Raw genomic sequence first — 14761 nt, 5'->3', positions numbered from 1 at the left:
TTCAGGTAACGAGAGTATAATCGATAGAAAGCTCGCACGAATAGATATATAAAAATTTGCATTTTTTAATACAAAACAGCGGAATCGCATAATCTGACAATTCCCCAACACACTAATCATGAATTCTATTGTAATATTGTGGAAGATACAGTTATGAAAGATGGTCGGAGCGATGTATGTGGATAAAGAGCTGCAGGGAAGCGAAAGAAAAAGAAGGTATGGCGGGATGGGTTCAAAAGGGATGAGATAATGTTCCATGGGGCCTTTCAAGAGGATGTGGTGCCTCTAATATTAGACTACTGTGCCTTACGAGATGCTTGCTATAAGACTTTCTGCCTCCTCGATTTCTTTTATACATGCTACATAAATAATTAATTAGCAAAAAAAAAATATAGTCTTTTTTTTAATCTTCGTAATATAAAATAAAACAATCAATATTTTTTTTTTATATTTAATGCAGAAAAATTGAAAGATATATGACATCATTAATTTTGCGTAAAAAATATATTAGCTTGAAACAAATCAATTAAATCAAGATTCAGTATGAAAAGGGAGAAAGAGAGAAAACTATATTAATTATTTATCAAATCTGCTTAAAATTTTTCATACATTGTTATAAGTCCTTGCTCTGACAATTTAACGCGCTGTGTATAAGATATGGATACGGTCTACAAAATAATTTAATTGAAAGCAGTCATGTTCGGTTTCTCATAAAATATCTGTCAATCATGGACGATCGTTAAACATGGAAACCTGGATCGATGCTCGAAATGTTAGCCGACGACACGCGCGCCGTTAAAACATACAATGTGGGTGAAAGTGGATGCGCGTCCGTCGCAAATGACGGATCTTATTTTGTCTCACACACGCGTAAAATCGCGCGCGCATCGTGAGAGAACGACCCTGGATCGCCTTGGGAGTCGGCCTTCATTGAGAAGTCGTCGGTAGATTCCCACCAGCAAACCCACCAAGAAAAGAGGGAAGAAAGTGCAAAGTTCAGCGCACCTAAGCTGCCGACTGACTTCCTCCTTGTGTTCGTGTGTGTTTGCAATCTATGATCAATAATTATTACTTTGCAGATTAAAAAAAAAAAAAACAAACAAACTTGTCAGCTAATTATCAATAGCTTTGTCGTGTAATTTTTTTTTTTTAATTGATTTAAAAAGTAAAAATATAAATATTGTATTTCTGGCGAAATTTAAAATTTTTTTTCTGAAGTGAGAATTTCCTTTTTATTCATTGTAATTGTGATCGGTTTTCAATATTAAACATCTGTATAATAAAATTTCAAATTAAAAGTTATTTTCCTGAATATTCATATTCTTCTTATGTACAGATGAAAAAAAAAAAAAACAGGATTGACTTATCGATTTTGATGTTCTAGAAAAATATATTTATTGGATAGAATTTCTGCGCGAAATAAAATCAAATGCGAATGATAAATGTTTCTCACGCGTTTCTAAGGTCTTCCTTTCCACAGGTGATTCGGCAGATCTAAGAAAGACTCTCCTGGAAACACTGTTACTATCGCCTACGATGCATAAGCATAGCGAATCGCCTAGATATGGCGAGAGTAACGACTTCAACGCGGTTTTCCATTTATTCGCGATGTCGACGCGCAACGAGATCATTTCTCGAGTATTCTCGAGGGAAATTCGCCGCTCGCTAAAACAGCTTCCACAGGTTGGTTCTAACACGTCGAGACGCTGGAAAAGAGAGAAATAGAGCGATCGCGACAGATCCGAGAGGAAAGAAAAAGTAAAAGAAATGGAAGCGCAATGAAAGAACCGACGCGACTCGACGCGTCGAAAAGGCAAATTGATCGCGAAGGACAGCGTAACGGTGAAATGCTTTTTGTGTGCTCGAGGCTTATTATCTTTCCCGTTAAACCGCGCGATTGACCGCATCCAAAGGAAAAAATTCGCTCTCCGGATTCAATCATAAAAAGCTGCACGTGTCATATTTAGGAATAATAAATAAATAATAAATCATATTTAGAGAATCTTTATGGAAAAGCAAGATAGCTATAAATCTGTTATTAGAGTTTTTTGACTATATTATGTTTAAGTTTAAAATTTTTCTAGATGACAAAATATAAAAATAAAATCTTTGTATTTTATAACCAAAATTGGCGGTTTAAATAAAAATCATACTTTTAATCAATCACGATCAAATAAATTAAAAGATTGAATAAGGATGTAAAACAAATTTGATAATATTAACAATATCTTTTTTTCGGCCATGTTGATAAACATCATTTAAATAATTCATCAAGAAAAAAATGGTTTAATTATTCGTTATTATATGTCATTAAGTAGTTCAGCTGCTCGTGGATGTTGTTGGTAATATATAATTTCCACAGACACATATTCCATATTCCATTAAAAGATGTATATTTATTCGCGTGTATACATCTAAACATATGTAATACGATGTTTGTTAATTATTACACAGTGGAACAAATTAACAAGGTGGAAGAAACTACGTATTAATTGACGGAAAAACAGATGCTTGGAAAAACATCTTCTTATATCTCGATCTATTACATTTTTATTTTAAATCTTAATAAAAAATAAATAAAAAAAAAAAAAAATAATAAATACGCATAAACAGCAGCCAATAGTCTAAATATAAAATTGAATATAGATTCGTTTAAAACTAAATTGACTTTACTCTGATTTGCTTTCTTTGATTGAGAGTACTTCGCACGAAATTACATACAGAGAAAGAGAGAGCTATGTTAAAAAAAAAAAGTCCATGTTCTATAAAAGTCTTTCGACTCAAACGTGTGCGAATCGTAGAAAGCTTTAGAAACTACTGGCGGGAGGACCAGGCTTCCTGCGATGAAAGTGAGGAGGGACGATTCAATGCGTATATTCTCGGAGCACCGGCACCTCGCTCTAATGGAATTGCTAGTCGATCGCCGATTCAATCTTAACGAATGTATTGCAGACTCTAAGACTTGCACAACCGGAGATTGAAAATCTCAAACATCGATCCATTGTTCCAATTACGCGATCAACAATATTTTTATATTTCAGAAATTGTCGCAAGGCGCGATATAATGCGGCGACATTTAATTATATATTATCGCGTATATAATAGTCAAACTAACACAATTATTTAATTACAAATAACGATATAAATATTTATTACAATGTAAAACAGATGTTTACAAGACATATGTATAGTTTATATCGTTAATGATAATATGGTATTAATATAATAAATTTATGTCTCGCTTTGAATTTGCAATGAACTTTTCCAAGTGTTTTCTTTTTTTTTTTTTTTAAAGAACAATGCTAAAATAATTTTTAATGAAATTATAAAAGTTATCCACAAGAACTAAAGTAAATTATTTAAAAAAATCTTTTTATTTTACAATAAAAAATTCCTTGCAAAAGAAATTTAAAATTGATCGATATTTCGCGAATTACGCAAATTTTTCGAAGAAATAATCATGAGAGAAAAAGAGGAAAAATATCGAGAATCCGAACAAAAGATGGCAGTGTATCCGATTTAATGGAACTGCTTGCATACAATTCCATTCTTGCAGAAACTCTGTCGTGAAGTGTTATAAGCATCGATCGCTCTCGGCAATAGTAATCGGTTTAATGCGATCCGATTACGCTTCGAATTTCTGTTACCTCACGGACGATCCTCGCATTTTTCGATTGCAATCGCAACATCACTCGTGAAAGGAAGTCAATCCCTCCATTCGTTTGTAAATTTTACCCTTTTCTCTCTTTTTACATCAAGTTTACATATACATATATCATATTTAATCTAGGTCAATTATGTTATTTGATTTTACGCAATATGCTATAGAAATATAAAGAGAAATAAAAATAGACAACATATTTTATAAAAAGCATTAGGTACAAAATGCTCTTCTCGTAATGATAATAATCAAGTATCCGACAGAACTTATATGAGAAAATCTAAAATTTTCACAGCATTATAAAATCTTAAGCACCTATCTTTACTTTTATTAAAAGATTTAATTCAAATATTATATTTCCATTGTAAATCATAATTTTTGGATATCCTTTTTTTATTTTCTTGATCGAGTTGCTGTCTAATAATGATTGACAGATTTTTAAATTTAAACCATTGATTTACAACTTGTTATTGTGCATACTCTAACAACAATAAAAGTCTACTATGCGTATGTCAGCAAGACTATATTTTTCTTCTCGATATCATTATATTTCAGCCTGTCAAAAAATAAATCAAAAACTTAGGGGTAACAAAAAATTTCATGTGTAGAAATGTAATATTTTTTAAAAGATTTTCTTTTCTTTCTCTTTCAATTCTATTTTATTCATCGCTGTTCAAACTTCTCAGTTTTTATTTTTATTTATTTTATTTATTATATTTGTCCGATATTTTGATACATATTAGTCCGCATAACCATTATTATTTGCAGCAGCGATAAAAATCACGCGCGCAATAACGAACGTGAATATGAGAGAGAGAAAGAAAAGGGAAGAGAGAAAGGGAGAGAAAGGAATGTCGGGAATGATGATAAATGAGCGGAGTATCCGTACATATCGGAATCAATGCGAACGCGAGTGATTCGTTAACGAAACCATGAGGAAAGGAACGTTTGTTATTAACAAATATCCATTTCGTGCATCACACATTCTCCCTGAAATTCGAGCGCGACAAATAGTGGTCAGAAAGCATTCGTCAGACAAGAAAGGCGTAAAACATGACTAATGGTAGAAGCATCTCTATCCTTTGAGATTTTAAGAGAGACAGAGAAAGAGAGAGAAGAAAGGATCAACGATTTCTACCTGAATTCCTGTTCTAACTTCGCCTGAAACCAATATTCGGAATTACGAAGAGAGATCCGCCAATCGAGCAAGTTAAATTGCTTTCTAATAGGAACGTGATATAGGAATCTCATCATCGAAACATGGCATATCTATAAATTAAAGATGTCTGCTCCATCTTTAATATCTTTTAGATAGGCGACCTTTCGGAGCTCGAGATAGAATATCACATACAGGACATCATGTATAGAATTCACGAGAAGCTGCTCTCCTTCTTATCCTTAAATATGCAACACTCTTTGCACACTCTTGCACAAATACTCTATTTCAAACGCTATATCGCGTTTCTGTCGGACAGCTCTGAAGATGAAACATGACGTGAAAGCATACGAGGATGTGAAGGATAAATACGAAGGATAATCCCGCATACGGATATATAAAAGATAATAAACGTTACATTTGCATGTGACGTTTATTCATAAATTTCGTGGCATTTATCACGTAACGTAAAACAAAAAAAAAAAAAAAGATTTAACTTTGCGATGCAGTGAGAATGAACCTGCGATAATAAAATTTGAAGTAAATATTATTATTTGACATGGTTTTTAAATTGTAGTGAATAAAAGTAGAATGCATATTTAACAAAATACAAAATCCTTTAATCTCCATAATAAAAAAGCGCCAAATAATCGCATGTATGATTTACAACTTTAATATACCGCTATTACATTCTACTTTCGTGATCAATTATCAATTGAGGCTGACATTTACAATGAATGAATTTCAGCTCAATATTCTCTACATCTACTTCAAACTCTTATCATTATATTAATCAAAAAACATATGTAATATTACTTATTAAAAATAAAACTTCGTATAATGTTCCAAAAAATATTAACGTTTTTTAATTGTCTTAAATATTATCGTCTAATTGTAAAAGAACACGATGGTGTTTCTCTTCCCACAATGTTCAAAATTCATACAGTATACATGATAAAAAATACATTTTTCTACATTTTTAAAAATTTTATCCAATTCCAGCATAAACTTATTATTTGAAGATCAGATATAATATATTAAATTTGTCTCCTTTTTTCCATTTTTATCTACTATACATGCATGCACATGCAATACATATATATACCAGACGCATTTATCCGCGTTGCATCGTCGATTTGGCAAAGTCTGGACGTGTGCAGACAGTTAATCAACGGATGAACCGAAACCAAACAGGTCAAACTAGTGGGTGTGTCATTCTCGTATGGATACTCGCGCACTGTGTATCGGTCCTGCATGCGTGCTAGCGTACGTGCCAGGGTGCGTGTTAAATCTCTGCGTGCATGTGTATATATATATATATATATATATGCATACGCGACGCGTCTGTAGAAGTACTGCTCAGCTGCTATTTGGAGCAATCTGGTGGCCATAAATCGCGGCGGAGGTATCGCGTTCGCCTGGATATGCGGGCGGCGTGTCTATCTCGCAGGGCGATATAAAAATGTCAATAAAACAGCCTCTCTCCTCTCTATCGCATCGTCATCGTACCATTAGTTAAGTTGATATATAAACGTAACGCTAGCGTTACGTTTATATATCAATATCACATGGCCGTTTAAGCTTATCCGTGTAAGCTTAAAAGAAAAAGAAAAAGAACGAGGTATATATTGTGATGTAAATATTCACACTTCAAGCGGCATTATGTATCGCAAAGATTTTATACGATTTTTATAAGATGCATTTTATATTAATGCAATTTAGGAAAAAAAATCCGGAAACGTCAAAGAATTTATTGCATTAATTATATGTTAATTTTTATGACTGAAAAGGCACACAGACCGTTATTCGCGTCGCACGATTTACCTCACATAACGAGCTCGGCTGCTCAAAATAGTTTCCATTCTTCATATTAAGCGATGCAAGGGCGCGAGGCGCGTTTATAGTGCGGAAAAAGAATACGTTCGTTATACATCGGCGGGATAACATTTATACATCGTGCGATTTCACTCGTCGCGATAACTATACTGCGTGTTGCATCTCATATGCAACAGACACACACACACACACACACACACAGAACGATCGCAAATATTTACGGAGAATATCGACAAATCGATGCTCTATCCTTCATGCTCGAACGCAGATCGGACTGCCCCTTTACGGGGCAGTGACCGAGGTGAGGGGGAGGGGCAGGGGGGGGAAATATAGGTGCAAAAATCGATGACGCAATCGTTTCAACCCGCGTCAGTGCCGACTAGCGGAATTTATCCGATAATGCGATGATACGGCTGGCATGTGGTGTGTGCGGCGGTGTCGCTAGTTAACTCTCTATCAACCACCTCCAAGTCACATACCTGTATATTTACCTGTATATTTACTCCTACGGTGGATATTATATGCTGAGAGAAAGAACTAATTGGATGAGTAAAATTATGGCGATTATGCCATCGTTCAATCTATTATTAAATCAATTCAATGATACAGGTTGTATAATTAATGCAATAATTATTTCGTCGATTACGTACAATTACGTATTACGTATAATTAAAAGAATTACTAACATTTTTCATCTCAAAGTTTTGAAAATAAATAAATTTATTGAGATGAATACTGATCATTAAAAAAAAAAAAAATTACTTATTATTTTCCAAAGTCAACATCGTTTGCAACTCCACTCAAGAGATAATATAATGAAAATATACGTAAGACTGTCGATTAAATATCCTCTACGTAAGAGAAAATATAAAAAGAAGGAAGCGCGTTACATCTGTCTTATGTAAGATTTGACGTCGAGAGGGAACGTAGCGAGGCATGTTCAAAATAATTTCAAGAACTCGAAACACGTGTTCGTCCTTCAACAGGAAGCGATGCACACCGCTCTTTTCACGTTTAATTGGCAGATTTAAAACTCGAGAGAATTCAGTAACTTAAGACGAACCACGACGTGTCGTATCAAAAAATTCAATGCACGTTGCATTTTCGAAAAATATTGTTGAAGAAAAGCGAGATGAAATGAACGATCTATTTTAAAAAAGTTTATAAGTCACACTGTGAAGAAAGTAAAGGGATAATCGTGATAAATCGATAGAAAAGATTGATTATCGGATTTAATTTTGAATCTCTTAATGTTAAAACGTATCGATTTTAATTTGCGTAGCTATATCAATCTTCATTTTCCGCAGACTTTAATAATCCAACTTGCACAAACTCCACACATGTTACTTAAAATGTCAATTGCTTGTCATTATAGTTTTACAATAAATCACCACAAAGTTTTAAATGTTGCAATTATAATTAATTGGATATCGTATTGGAAAAATAAAATATCGATATTGGAAAAAAAAAAATCTTGCGAGATTGACAATGTGCGAGGCTCAGGGTGGATCAATACTAAGCTTTTGCATTATTTCAAATAAATCGAAGCTCAAATGTATAAAGATACTACAGTTAATCTTTTAAATGACTTCCATATTTGTCCTTCGTACTATGTAATAATTTATTATAATTTTTTTGTACATATTAATGCTTTTGGAAATCCATTAGATGATACAATATTTCGCAGCGATATGATTATGACGGAAAAGGAAGGGCTTTCTCTCAATTTTATCGAAAATTCTGGATGATTTTAAGCCGAGTAAATATTCAATATATTCATATCTTCGATGACAAAAATGCAGACGAAATAATTATCACGCAATGTACATAATTATTCTCGAGTGATTTTCGCTGCATTAATTATCGCAGTCGACAAGCTGTATTGTTTTACTTTACTGTCCGACAAACGCTCCTACCAGCTCCGCTATAACTCGCACTTGTTCGTAACAACATCGAAACAGCGAGAGAAACGAGGAAGCGAGGCAACGACGCGCGTAACAAAATGCGCATGTGAACGAGGCAACGCGCGGATCGAAGTACCGGAAAACGAACATTCGCGGTTCGCGCGAAAATACTCTCACATGAAATAAGACACGTCGTCGTTGACGACGATCGTTAACCGAAAATCAACAAGAGGGATGAGCGCGGGTGAAAAGGGCGCGCGGCGCCCAACTTTTTGCGAGATTGAATTTTTTCTCCATACCTCCGGGCTTTCAAATATTCAAGGTAAACGATCTGTGCTTGTTTGCGAATCTATCGTCATCAACGAAAGTAAATTCTAAAGTAAGATGAGAGGTATAAAGTACACTGAAAGTAAATCGATCCGCACTTTTTCTACTTTCCCGCAGAATAATCTTTTTTGAATTTTTCTTATTTTAAATATGTCTTCTTCATATATTTTTTTGCCTCTATCTTAAATTAATATTTTTAAAATATTTGTGAAAAAAATGAATTAAAATAAATGGAATTATAAAAATACTTGATCGATAAAAATTCTTCATCACGAGAGAATTTTTCAATCGGGCGATAACATCTCTATTTCCAATTCGCAAGAATCATCGAAGCAACGACGAATAACGACACGTTACACGTTACCTATACATGCAAACGAGCTTTCAACGAAATTGAATCTGACAGAATCGCTCTTTCGCCTGCGAATGAGAAAAGTTTGACCGAAGAATATATAATGCTTTTCTCTCGATAGTCTCCGCGGGCCTATCTCTCTCTCTCTCTCTCTTCGCTCTTGCTTCAAAGAAATTTCGAAAATGAAGATTGATGTGTTGAATAAATACAAGAATAAATACAGATTGCGTATCGAATTGGCAAATATATATCTGCACGCAATTTCGCATTTGCGCGTCGGAGTATCATAAATAAAAAATATTTCGTTGCTCGCAATTTCCGTTTGTGTTACGCGCACGGAGCGCGCACGTAATGCCAATTAAAAACACGTAACGCTCTCTCTAAAAAAAAAAAAAGAACATAAAAAAACGTCAAAGAGACAACCAAATTATTAGTATTGCGCGACATCGAAAAACGATAAAAATTCAAGCCGTCTCGTCGCTGCGCCGAGCCCGCAATCTCCTACCGAAATCACTGCGATTTGCACGTGGTTCAACAATGTCAGGTCAAGGTTCTCTAATGCATGCAACACAAAGTGCCACATTGCATTCTGATTCACGAAGAGACCTCTGCTAAATATACCCCCCTCCAGCGATGGGAATGCGGAGCTTAACATGCAAAACTTATAATCCGACAACGCGAAATTATATCCCAAAGGTTTAAACAATTCATACGTTGAATACATGTAAATCACTAAGTCGCATAATCGGATTTGTTGGAAATTATGCAAAAATTTTCGATTTCTCTTTTTCCCTCTTTTTGTTTAGTATTTATTCACACAAACTTTATAAAATATCAAAGGTTAATTAAAAAAGGTAAAGGTCAGTTATTAATTGTAACAATCATTGAAAGAATTAAATTAAAACGACAAATATGTATTTAAACCGTTTCTTTTTTTTTTCAATTTTTCACAGGATATTAAATGATTGCAGCATAAATTACGATAATCATCTTTGGTATTCTGGAAATTATATAAAGGCAATGGCGTAATATGAACGCTCACCGATGCGTTCCTTTTGCGTATTACGCAATTCCCATTGCAGCAACCACGTATGTACGTATTCACGATTCGCGATTAATTTATCATGTGTTCAGCGGCGGTATCAAAAGATAAAAGCTTCTGTGTGCGTTAATATTTTAGGAATTTATAATGCATGTTGTTTCCAGGATCATCAGGACGACATACTGAACGATATTTTCGAACTTATCGCTATGACCTTCCACATTCTCGTTACGTTCGTTTCCGGTTTCCATTCATAACTGTTAATTCATAAAGTTATGCATTTTTCAATAGTTGCCAAAATTCTTCTATTCTCTCGATATACGATATTCATTTTTTTTAAAATCCTTTCTATTATTCTATTATTGAAGATAAAATTATTCGCTCAAATTTTAAAAATATATTTTACCTTAATCAATGACTTTATACATTATAATTAAATAAACATATTCAAATTCAAAGATTAATAAAATCTCTACATTAAATATGAAAATGAAAATTTTGAATTTCTTAAATTGTAATTTTTGTAAAGCGTTTCGGAATCAATATAAAAATGAAATTTCTCCAAAAAATTTTGAAATACATATTTTGTATGTCAAATTGATATCTTTTTCCAAATTCATCTACCATAATAATAATAATAATAAATAATAAATAATAATAAATACTAATAATAAATAATTTTGAATTTTTTTTCACAAACAGAAATTTAAAATAATATATAAATAGAAATTATATAACATATCGATCGCGAAAAGATTTAGAAAAATGAAATATCAACACACGCGCGCGTTAACATATCGAAAACGAGTAATATAATTGTTATATTGAAAACTCGTACAGTTCCAATTAGATAACGAAGACTGCCTTCAGAGCAATAAGGTTATCGCGGAAATAAATTGTGGTTTGCGGTTTTAATAATATGTGTATTAGTATTTACTTTTTTAAATTTGACCATTTAAAATTGTATCCCATATTAAACGAAATAAAGTGTAATATACACATAAATAACACTCTTATTCGATCAAATAAACAAATATTATCGATAGCTAAGAGTTTTGCAAATAATGTGCATTATATTACCATTGAAAATTAAATATTGCGATATTAACTTATATATATTACTAATCTACAATAGTAAACCCCGCAAAAGTTACAAATCAATGTTGAAAGAAAAAAGAAATATAAACAAATACATAAAAAATGCAAAAAAGAAGACGCAACAGTTTCGCGTCGACAATTTTTCGCGCGAGATTTTCTCTGAGGCACAACTCACGAGATTTAATAATACGATCGATGAGACCGGCTCGCGAAACTCGAACGCACCAAACAGGGCGACTCTTTGGCCGTCCAAAACAACCTGTCCTGATCTTGCCTCCTGTTCTTGCCGTCCGCTGCAGCTGCCGCGCGTAATCCACAGATGCGATCGCACTCCGAAAATCGAACGTCGCGCGACAAATTTTCACTTCACACCAAACGCGATCTCACGATGGTTTCTTAACGGGACGGCTCGCCGCGATGATCGATGAAAAACGGCGCGATGGAATCGCCGATGCTTGGCGCGCGAGAAACCGGGAATCGCGTCGAAACGCGCGCCACAACGTCCGAGAGTGTACTGGCGCCGCTGGCGCTGTCGCGCCACCGCTCACGCGCACCACGATGCGACGCCGTATAGCCGCGCCCTCTGCTGAAAGCTCCGGGAATTAAATTCGGAGAGGCATCGATACGTCTCGCACGCCTCGCGAACTGTCACCCCCCGGCTTGAAAGGCCACTTCCATCAAACTTTGATTAATTTAATCGTTGATTATAAGTGGCACAAAAAATTACCCAATAATTAAATTTATTTTGTTGTATTATATACGCAATAATTATATCGTTAGAAATATTTTGATATTGATTATTTTGCAAGTTAATTGATTAAATTAATAAAAACTTGAAATGATCCTGATTACGACATGATAATATAATGTCGAATAAAATCATAAGTCGAAATCATGCGTGCTTGTATGAAATACAAATTACACACATTCTCTTATTTATTCGCAGTATCTCATTTTTTACTTTTTCGAACAATTTTCAGATTTCCTCGTTTTCAAGGGTACCCTCGAACACACGTAATTAAAGTGAAAATGTTCTTCTTCACTTTCCTAAATTTCCTGTCCTATATTAAATAGCAATCTATCGTCGTTGATGCTTCGTCGGATATTTTGATTTACAGTAGTGGAACGACATACCGGTTTTTGCTCAGCGCGGGAAGGGATGGTCCACGTGCGCGCGGAAACGAGTAGATTTCCTACAGCAAATTAAACTCCGAGCCGGAGGTGCGACAAGTCGACCTAAAGGCACAGGGTGCGAAGAAAAGCGGAGAAACGTGGCGATTTCCTTCGCTCGGTTTGATGATTCTACAGCGCGCGCTAAGAAAAGAAACGTGAAATTTCCTCTTTTTTTTTCCCTTTAATTATTGCGCTTAAATCTTCACAAACACATATACTTCACATATACGTGAGTCGCAAATTATATGATTATTCATCCGTTGTGCTTTTGAAACACGACGGGGGCTATCGCAAATGCCAATTTAAGAAATGATTAAAGAGATGTAGCAACGCGCGGAAAATCTCTTCCTTTGAAGGCCACTTCAACGTTCTCAATTTGTTGACAACATGTGCGAAATTAATCCCCAAATTATATGTACGTGGAAATAATCATTTTTCTATATATGCTTTAAGACAAGAAAATTTATCCATCAAGTTTATAGTTGACTTCAAAAAACATTAATCATCTCCATTTTATTATCCTTATATTTTTAATTAATTATCTAAATCTGTTCTCTTTATCAATTATTAATCAGGTACAATATTGTTTTATCTATCTGATTTTCATATTATTGGATAGTATCGTAACTTCCAATTTTAATCGAGAGATATATCTGTATATAATATTACGTATTATACGTAATATATTATATATAAAAATATTATGTAACATAAAAAAATTTATATATATAATATCTCAAAGAATTGAAATATGCTTCAGCTATTTCAAATATTTTTTACAATTTCTCGTAAAAATAATATATAGAAATTCATGATCTGTAAAGTAAAAGATCGCGTTTTATTATTTGCCTCTAATGAAAAACTTCAGCTTTGAAGACTCGAGATTAACATGAAAAGATCGATCGTGGTAAATTTAGCGTCCACTCTCATAATATAGCTGCTTCTCTTCTACCTAGACACAAAACGCTCGTTATTTTACTCCCATCGCGATTCGCTCATTAATAAAGCCTTAATTAGGCAAGTTCGCCTTTTTATCCAAATGATTTACTTCCGGTTCCGCTTCCTCCAACTTTCGTGCAAACGAATTAACTCGGATGACGTTCATCATCGTTATGCAGTCGATTAAAGAATAATATTCATCTCGTAATCGAGAAACGAAATCACAAAGCCACGAAGTTTACATGCCGCAAAAAAAAATTATATAAATTAAAAATTATATATAAAAATGTATAAAAACGATGTAATGTATATAAGAGGATTATATAAAATAACCGCTAAAATTTACAAATCAATAAAAAGTTTTTTAGAATTCGATTCACCAAACAATTTACAAAATAAATGTATTTGAAATAATAAGAAAGAAAAAAGAAAATTTAAATTGAATTCAAAAGTCAAAATCAAGAAATAAAATTATAGAGAAAAGAAATCTCCATCTATTTTTATTTTAATCATACAATTTAAGCATTCTTCTTATTTTAGAAACCAAATTTTATTTTTCGAGAAAATACATTCCTTTCTTCGCTCTCCCCCTTAATCTTTTAATATAAAGAGTGAAATCTAAAACTTTCTTTTTAAAATAACATTATCATGGAGGAAAAAAAAAAACTTTCCTTGAAGCAGGTGCATGCGTAAAATAATAATTACGTCTACATCGGTGTGTCTCCCATCGATTTCTATGAATTTTCATTAACTCACGCAACATCCATTAAACAGAATAATCACAATGGCAACTGTAAGTCGTTCTTGTGCGCCATTTCTAGGAATGTTGGCGAGATATAAAGTAGAATTTAATATAACGTCTCGTTTTCATTTCCTTTCGCGCCGCGCGTACAATACGTTTAAATAATTTTTTCTCTACAATATGACGTCAATTTTCACGCTAATTAAACTTGAGAGTCACGCCAGGCCACGAATAAGGCAAAAAAATTCCAGCTTTCCTAATGTAATTATTGCATCGCACTGAAGTATATCGAATGACTTATAAAATACGAATGGTACGTGTATTTTTTATCTACATTATGACATCGTGAAAGTTCAACGTTGTAAATGTGATTCCAACAGATCGTCTTATAAATATTGAGGAAATCGAAAATACATATTTGCGACAAACAAACATATAACCGTTCGTTTTCGTAAGATAAATTTTATATTTTTACTCAAATTTTCTTCAGATCTCATGCTTCGTTCTGATCTAAATAGATATATAATTCTC

General features: G+C 33.6%; 1 protein-coding gene across 6 annotated transcripts in view; it reads right to left on the bottom strand.

Moving 5' to 3' along the window:
• LOC126857162 (rap guanine nucleotide exchange factor 2-like) overlaps window positions 1-14761 on the bottom strand; it is a 111647-nt gene that overhangs the window by 42267 nt on the left and 54619 nt on the right. For 3 of the 6 annotated variants that reach the window (XM_050606390.1, XM_050606363.1, XM_050606368.1), the window contains exon 1: window positions 11602-11863. The exons of 2 other annotated variants lie outside the window; for them this stretch is intronic. The gene's annotated coding sequence lies outside the window, so the exon portion shown is untranslated. Of the gene's footprint in view, window positions 1-11601; window positions 11864-14761 lie in introns of those variants that run through there. One more of the 6 variants, XM_050606381.1, reaches the window with a different exon arrangement.

The sequence above is a fragment of the Cataglyphis hispanica genome, chromosome 2 (assembly GCF_021464435.1).
Source record: "Cataglyphis hispanica isolate Lineage 1 chromosome 2, ULB_Chis1_1.0, whole genome shotgun sequence".
NCBI classification, from domain to species: Eukaryota; Metazoa; Arthropoda; class Insecta; order Hymenoptera; family Formicidae; genus Cataglyphis; species Cataglyphis hispanica.
This window is presented reverse-complemented; position numbering and strand designations above follow the sequence as displayed.